The sequence below is a fragment of the Archocentrus centrarchus genome, unplaced genomic scaffold, assembly GCF_007364275.1.
Source record: "Archocentrus centrarchus isolate MPI-CPG fArcCen1 unplaced genomic scaffold, fArcCen1 scaffold_68_ctg1, whole genome shotgun sequence".
NCBI lineage: Eukaryota > Metazoa > Chordata > Actinopteri > Cichliformes > Cichlidae > Archocentrus > Archocentrus centrarchus.
Genome location: NW_022060284.1, coordinates 765,530 through 772,113, shown reverse-complemented (window position 1 = coordinate 772,113; position 6,584 = coordinate 765,530).

The window sequence follows — 6,584 nt, the reverse complement described above, 5'->3', positions numbered from 1 at the left end:
GTCATGTGTGAAGGTATCGATTTGCCAGCGTTTTAACCATCAAACTGCAGCTCTGCTTTTTAAACAATATCTGACGGACGGAGGCGGGAGGAGGAAGGATGATAAAAGAGGAAACAAGGAAGGGAGGACAAGAGGTAGAAGGGGAATAAAAATGTCGAAACTGGGAGGAAAAAGAAAAGGGAGAGAGAGGAAAGTGATAGGGATAAGAGGGAAAATTAAGAGCGTGCAGAGGAGGTGATGACATGAAAGAGCACACAAATAAGATGAATTGTCAGCAAAAAAGAAATAAGAGGAGAAGACAGAGGAAGGAAGAAGGGAGAATGAGGAGAAAAAAGAGGAAGATGTCCCATTTGAAGCTCCATCACATTGGTTTTACTTTTGAGGGTGGACAGAGTCATGAAAACAGAAAAGAGGGAGAAGAACACAGGAAGGAGGTCCAAGAAATAAAAGGATGGATGGATGTATGGATGGATGATGGATGATGGATGATGGATGGATGGATGGATGATGGATGGATGAATGGATGGTTGATGGATGTATGGATGGATGATGGATGATGGATGGATGTATGGATGGATGTATGGATGGATGATGGATGGATGAATGGATGGTTGATGGATGTATGGATGGATGATGGATGGATGTATGGATGGATGAATGGATGGTTGATGGATGTATGGATGGATGATGGATGGATGTATGGATGGATGTATGGATGGATGATGGATGGATGATGGATGTATGGATGGATGATGGATGGATGATGGATGATGGATGGATGGACGATGGATGGATGTATGGATGGATGATGGATGGATGGATGATGGATGGATGGATGGATGGATGATGGATGGATGGATGGATGGATGGATGATGGATAATGGATGGATGGACGATGGATGGATGTATGGATGGATGGATGATGGATGGATGATGGATGGATGGATGGATGGATGGATGGATGCATGGATGGACGATGGATGGATGTATGGATGGATGGATGATGGATGGATGATGGATGGATGGATGGATGGATGGATGGATGGATGGATGGATGGATGGACGATGGATGGATGGATGATGGATGGATGGATGGATGATGGATGGATGGATGGATGGATGGATGGATGGATGGACGGATGGATGGATGGATAATGGATGGATGGATGGATGGACGATGGATGGATGATGGATGGAAGGAAGGATGGATTTAGTGCAGACTCTCTGGGTTATAAGAATATTAAATTTGATACTTTGTGACGCAGCAGTGAGTTCAGGTTAACACCAGCAGGTGTTTGTCTGTAGTTTTCTCATTTTTATCGATACAGCTGTGCAGCCAGGTTCCCCTCCATGCTTTTTTTTTTTTTGAAACTCAACATAATGAACATAAATATCACCTGTTGTGTCTGCAGATTCTTTAATACTTCTTAAATATGGATTTCATAGTCATTTAAGGTACAATTTATATCCATAATTTTGCATTTATTAATTAAAGACTTTTTAAGAATTTACACACTATTGAAATGTTAAAAACAATGAGAGTGTGAGACAAATGAGACCAACATAAAAACTAAAAGAACAAATAAAGTATTTTAGATGATTTAATATACAAAGTGAGAACATTTAGAGAGGACATGTAGGAAGAAGAGACAGACAACAAAGAAAAGGTGAAGATGGAGTGATAGAAAAACATTAGTCCTCTTTATGGATCGCTGTTTGCTCAACCAAAGTTTGGCATCATTGATCTGCTGCCAGCACTGCATTTATCACTGTGTGTGTGTGTGTGTGTGTGTGTGTGTGTGTGTGTGTGTGTGTGTGTGTGTGTGTGTGTGTGTGATATTCAGACCTCCAGCTGTGAGTAAAGATCACACACACACCCACAGTGGTTTTTCCAGCTCTTCAGGGACGCTGTGTTGATTTCCATTTTTGTTCCCAGTGACTTAAACTGAATCTTAAACCAGGTCTTCATACAAAGATGTAAAGTAATAACATTAATGATGATCTGCCGCATGCAGACCTGCTTTTCAGTTCAAAATTAAATAAACCCCCCTCAGTAAATATATTGATGTCCCCATTACATGAGTAATACCAGTCAACACACACACACACAGCCCTCCACACACACCAGTGTCCGCGGGGTGTTAAGGCCATTCAGTGGAGCATCTCGTCCTACTGGTGTGTGAAAACAATAAGAGAGATGGAGGAGGACGAAAAATCCATCCATCCCACTGAGAGGGGGGGGAGCTCCATCATCTTACAAAAAATCTCTCTCTCTGTAGGTGGTTTCAGTTTTAACAAGCGAGTATCAAAGACACACAAACAGCTGAGATATCATGAAGGGCTCATTAAAAACAACAGCCGGGGGACATGGATCAAATAAACAAAATCAAAGCTTCATTCGACTTTATTAAAACAGATCTTTTTGTAGTTCTTCTGTCCATCAGGTTAATATCTCAGATCGGCTAACGTGGCGTTTTACTGTAACTGTAATCTGAATGTAAAGGATCAAGGCACCGTGACATCATCCAGAAGTTTGCAAACTCCCATTTTGAATCCTTAATTTGAACATTTTGGCCACACCCTTTTGGTTTTCAAAAGCTGAAAAAAGAAAATGATTGGAGCAATGACGTCTGCTTGAATTAGGTTGTTGTCACCTTCACCTCACTACAGCTGTAAAAAAATATCCCCTGTGTTTTAAAAACATTTTGCTTTTGAGTTATTCACCAAAGAAATCAGCTTTGCTGTAGTCTTCATGCCTCAGCGTAACGTGGCGAAGATTAGCCCACGTCTGGGGTTGTTACTAATATTTGTTTCACTGTCCCTGTCCCGCCTCGTGTTTCCTGTCGCTGCTGTCAAAGGAAGCTTTGTTGCTTCTTTCATGAGTGAGAAATGCAGCCATGAGGAATCAGAACTAATACAGCAAACTCTCGTTTTACTGCCCGTTCTTAAAGTAACATGACAGAAAGTAACAAAGAAGCAGTTTTGATGCTTATTTGTATACTTGTTGACACCCAAAGTGCATAAAGAAAATGAGCTGCACACATAGATGTCAGAGTTTAAAGTGGTCCGTGCATTGATTTCCTCTCACCCTCATCCCGCCTCTTCTTCTTCCTCTCCAGCATTTCTCTTTATGTATTTTCTCTTGTTTTGCATAATGTTATCGATCAGCTGTAGCTTTACACAGCCAATCAGCTGTTTACTGACAGAAAAATAAGCTTTAAGCAGGCAGAAGGGATGCAATGAGACAAGATCCTAATTTAGTCTGTTTTATTCTTTTCTCTGCTGATGTGGTGGGTAGAAACTTTCTAACTTTCAGTGCTCTGACAGATAAACAACCTTTCCTAACGTTACAACTGTGCCAGCAGGAATACAGCACTGGCCCTCATGGCCCCAGAAGATGGACATATTGTTATACTTGTCCTCCTAGATCTCAGTGATGTATCTGACCACTGATGCAGGGACCAGAATGTATTTATTGAGATAAAAGAAAGTGCAGTGATATCCATCAGATAGATCTCAGCTCGTTCACACAGATGATCAGTCTTCCTTAAGCCACATACACACTCGAAGTGATTACCGTCAACGTGGCAACTAGTGACCATAGAAATGATGTGAATGATATTTGGTGACTTCCAAGTGACTACAGGCCAAAGACGAGAGTTTGATTGGCATATGACCTGCTAGTAAATACATTAGAGGGTAGCCTAGGCAACAGGAGTGTTAGGTCCAGTGACGTGCAGTGAGGTTTATTTTTTTAAATAAATTAAAAAAAAAACATGTATTATCTTACCTTCATTTGAAGATGAAGTCCATGCGCCTATCCTTCTCAATGAATATCTCTGTTACTCTGTTGCACCAACAGGGGGCAGCACTGCTGCAGCACCGCCCCCTATCGGTGCAGCACGGTACTTCCTGCCTCCGCCTGTGTATTTTCACCGTGCATTTATGACCGATCACAAAGAATAAACATGTCACACATTCATTCAGTATATTAGACAGACTGGAGCACCAGCATGTGCAGCACAGGTGTAATCAAACATGTATATTGGCGATATAAAGAGAGACAGCAATGCGCCAACCGCCTGCTTCATTTATTGTATGTGACAGCGCCTCCAGAGGTGAGTCACAGCACTGCACCGCCTCACCCCGCATTTCTTCCATGTGTTTGAACAGGCGATGCGTAAATTCTGCGATTTTAACCATTAAAGTGTTGAAATAATTCAGAAAACAGTTTATAGAACAGTTAAGTGGCCAAATGTATTTTCGCTTATCATTGTTATTATTTTACTTGTCATGATGACTTTGATGATGATGATTTGGCAGCTGAAAAAGAAAAGTGAGGATCCTCTGGTAGCCACTTGACGTTAGCTCCAAATCTTCATTCACAGCAGAAGTCAACATGTTTGCAGCCTGGAACAAAACATGGTTTTGGTCTCCTTAGTTAAACCCTCCCTTCATAACAACTGTATGGTGAGTGAACTGTTATTTAACTCACCCTTTTGGCTGCTTTGATTGACAGATGTGTCCAGACAGATGGCTGTAGGGGCTAGCCATCACCTGCACTAATTCAATTTAGGAACGGGACTCCATGACTGTGTTTGTAGTGTTGGTTTAAGCACAAAACATGAAAACTGAAAATGAAATTGTGTGCCATGGATAAGGTGATGGACATCTAAAGCAATTCTAAGTTTGCCACTTTGGCAGTTCAGTTGTCCAGAATAAAAAAGGCACTGAAAACAAGTAGAAAGTGTCTGTTTACGGCTCTTAGGGTTAACATGGCTCAAGCCATCTAATATGGATCCTTTTTCCACTTTTAGTTTCTTTTTTCCTGCTCTTCCTCCTCTGGTTTCTCAGCCCTCTTCTCGTTCTTCATGTCTCCCTCCTTCGCTCCTCCCTCTGCTCCGGCCTTCACTGCTAATTAGTTTCAGAGGGAGCGCTGAGAAGGGGGGGGGGGGGAGGAGCAGAGAAAGAGGAGAATAAAGGACACATGAGGAGGAGGGAGACAAACACAAAACAGAGAGTTTACTAAAAATGACTCTTATTGCATCAAATCTGAAACCTGATTGTATAGCATACCTATAACAGCTGTGACTACTGCCATTACTGCAAATAATATTGTGACTCCTATTAATACTACTGAGGCAATGGTAGTACTTTTACTGATGCCACTACATTAATTTTATTGTATCTGCTAATATCTATTGTTTTAACCTGAATTACTGCTTATAATGTCGTTATTACTGCAGCTTAATAGTAAAAGTAGACAAAGTGCAAAGTTTCTATTAAAGTATTTGTTTATGAATACTCATTGCAGATGATCTGATCTCTGCATGTCTCTGTCCTATTGTGCACCTGCTCACAACACAGTGAAAATGTGTGAATTTTCTGGCCACACTAATAGAGACTCCGTGGCAGGACTCAGACCCCAGGGCAGACCCAGGAGAGGCTGGAGAGATTACACCTCTCGGCTTGCCTGGCCTGCTTAGACTGCTCCCCCTGAAACCCAGACCTGGATAAGTGTGGATGGATTTCTTTCTTTCTTTTACTTTTAAAGTTTTTAGAGCCTTTACTGTGGCCTGAAATTATGGTCTGTTTTGAAAGTCCTTGAAATCAGACCAGGACTTGACCGTCGTCCCCCAGCAAACAGAATTAATGTTATATACAGTTTAGAAACACCTGCATTTGTAAGAACTGCCAGCCTACACTGCATGCATGAACAGAAACCACAAAGTCCAACAGACCTTCAGTCGCCTGCTTCAGGAAAAGAGACGGATCCCGAGAAGGATATGAAACCATTTCTAAAGTGTTCCCAGGCCTCCATCATTGTGAAGAGCCTTAAAGCCACAGGACTTCCCAGAGTGGGCCAAACTGAGTACCAGCATCTGAAAGGCCCTGTTAGGGAGGTGACCACATCCACAGACGGACAACCTTCTAAGCAGCACTTCATCAATCAGGCCTTGATGGCCTACAGAAGCTACTCTATACCAGGGTGGCACAGCAAAGACGGCGGTGGCATCATCATGCTGCTGAGGTGCCTTCATCGGCAGAGATATTAGTCAGAATTAATGGAAGGATGAATGGAGCCAAATACAGAAGAAACCTGTTGGTAAAGTGAGCTTTGGTAGACCTAAAGCTCCTGTGGAGAGAAGCAGGCAGCGTCTGATGAACCATTCTGTGATGTGTCTGCGTGAGGCTGACACTGAGTGCCGCGGGGCTGCTAATGCGTCTTGTTTGACCTCTTTTAAAAGTGGATTTAATGAGTTAAAGAATGTTTCACAGCCGAAACCTTTTCACTCAAAACAGGCAAAGTAAAAAAAAACCTGGAAAAACGAGAGCGCGTTAAATAAAACCACGTCTGACAGAGGAAACTCTCCTCTCCTCTCAGTTAGGACTCTAATTGGACGATGAGAGGAGTCCGCTGAGGGTGTTTGGCATCTGTGTGTGTGTGTGTGTGTGTGTGTGTGTCAGCATTTCGATTTTCTCGCACCATCCCTCTCTTTTCTTGGTTGTTTTAAGGATGAAGGGGGGGGGGGTGTCACCACAACTGTACTTGGCAGTGGTGACAGGACAGCAGCCCCCCCCCC